The following is a 2,434-nucleotide window of genomic DNA, read 5'->3' on the forward strand; positions in this document are numbered from 1 at the left end:
ATCTGACAATGGCACTTGCCAAGAAAGCCGCATTCTGGTACAAAAATAGAATGAGGGAGGGGGGAAAAAAGCATTGATTTTACTGTCACAAATACTGGCTTCTTTTATTGAGCTCCTTTGAAGTCAATTTTCACCTGCAGTTCATAGCCCTGTCAGAGTCGATTACAGGGATATCTGCTGCTCCTTCCTCGGCTCGTGACATTTTCTTCCTGTTTTCAGGTGGAAATCAGCCTCGGACCGAATATAATTCACACTAAGAATTCACACAAAGGCTGTTCGGGGAGTGTGATACATACAGTGACAAAGGAGATGTATTCATTTTCAAGTTTCCATAAAACAAACTTGAATAAGTAGATGGTGCAAAGCTGGCTTAATTAGATAAGGAAAAGAAGAAGCGATTATATGACTTACTCCTCATTTACTCAGTTCATCAAACTATTAAACTCACAGTACTGAAGTTTATTTTTGATTTCCAAACATCTTTGCTAGTGCTCTTGTAATATCTAAATCCAACACCAGTAATGTGAGAGAAAGAAACATTTGAACATTATTCATATTTTTGTAGCTGTAAGTAAATTTTAAAGCTTATTAATACTTTTATGTGATAAAGGATCTAAATTGTTATGTGAAGAACTGCACTCACATTAATTAAAAGAGTGCATCCAGCAATTTAGTACCAGCATTCGAATATAAACTGCAAATGTGTGCTTACAATTGCAATGTCCCCATTTGGTCCATGGACCTGGAATTAAGCCCCTAACCACTCTCAGTCTGTCACCACCACTGCTGTCGCACAGAACCACACCAGAAACTAGAAAAAAAATAAATAAAATCACTGCGGGGATTAGACAAACAAACAAATAAAGAAACTTTCTATTGTAAGCGCTTGTGAGGAAGCTTTATTGTGTTGTTTTTGCTTTTGAATGTGCGGTTGTGAGGTTAGCATTCCTAGCATGCAGCCACTTGGTGATGAATAGGACGTGATTGACGTACTACAAGAGAGATGATCTTACACAAATAGGCCATCTCCAACAATCTGAAGCATTCTCCTGGCTTCAGTCTCACGTGTCCAGTTTTATATTACTGAATTCTGCTTCATTTGTAGCCTAGACTAGACCAATATGTGCATGTCTATGAATATTATAATTAGTTACATTACATAGAGACGTACATTTATTTTTATGGCATCGTCAGCGCACAAAACCTTTAATTTTTTTCTGATGCGTCTCAACGTTTAAATCAATGCAAAGTTATACTTTATTCATGCTGAAGGTTCCCTGCGAAATCCTTTTCCTACTGAGCTGCTCCCTGTCATCAGCTTGAGTCAAACGGTCCCTGATTTGCCAGATTAAGATGTCAAATGTGTGGACATAAACTCTTTCCCACATCTCAGAGGAGTTCTGTGCGAGGGTGACCTCATCAACAAGCAGGCGCCCGCTCCCTGTTATGACAATCTGTGTTGACTGGCGTCGTTTCTGCAGCACCCTAGGCAGAAGTGCCCCTGCAGGCTGCGATGGTAAACCTCCATTTGAGGTGACAATCAAATCAAGGAGAAGTGAAGAGTTCCAAATGATCATTTTACACCATTTATATTGACAAGAGGCAGAATGAAACAGGCTGCGGTGTGAGTCCAAAACGTTAGAGTGGTGATGAAATACAGTCGACATCAGCGAACGGCAACATTTTATATGCACATGCAGTGCCAGCAGCTCGAAATGTGTGAACTGAACTATATTTCTATTCATTCTGTCCTTCCTGTGCATCCAAGTATATCTTGTAAACCCATTCAGATGTGTTGTTACACAACACACTTTGGAGCTTGCTCAAGGAACCTCAGACAGGGACATAGGTAGATGCAAACGTGTGACCTTATGCTATCAAAACTGCTTGTATAACCACTACTACCCTATAAATATAAAGGACCTAATATAGCTGAACCTACTGTATATAGCACTTTTCCATGTTAGTGGTACTTTACAGTGTATCTCCTTCACACACTCACTAATGGCAGTGGCTGCTTGGCTCAGGTTCAGTGTCTTGCCCAGGACGGGTCATGTAGAAAACCGGACTGCCAAACCTGTGATCAGCGCACAGCCGACTCTGACATCACTCAGGAGCCTTCAAAAGCAGATGAGGTGGCCGAGTGGTCAAGGCGATGGACTGCTAATCCATTGTGCTCTGCACGCGTGGGTTCGAATCCCATCCTCGTCGATAATGCTTTGAAGAGGTGATTTGCACATCAGTTGATCTTGTTGAGGATGCCAGGAAATAACAAGTAGACCTTCATGTGAGTACGTATCGAGCGTTGTAAATCCTTCCCTCCAAGATTGCATCCAGCACACGTCCCGCGTTTATGAGGTGAGGCTGTTCAGTTCCTGGCTGAGGTCAGTCAGGTTACACAGGAAGTTGACGAGAAGTATAGAAGTATATAATT

The 2,434-nt window shown here is 41.5% G+C and overlaps 1 non-coding gene across 1 annotated transcript; it reads left to right on the forward strand.

The window, feature by feature from the left end:
- Positions 1-2,129: 2,129 nt before the first annotated feature.
- trnas-gcu lies at positions 2,130-2,211 on the forward strand. Its single transcript has one exon. It is a non-coding gene; the product is annotated as a tRNA-Ser (tRNA).
- The last annotated feature ends 223 nt before the right edge of the window (positions 2,212-2,434 follow it).

This window comes from Mugil cephalus, chromosome 14 (genome assembly GCF_022458985.1).
Source record: "Mugil cephalus isolate CIBA_MC_2020 chromosome 14, CIBA_Mcephalus_1.1, whole genome shotgun sequence".
NCBI classification, from domain to species: Eukaryota; Metazoa; Chordata; class Actinopteri; order Mugiliformes; family Mugilidae; genus Mugil; species Mugil cephalus.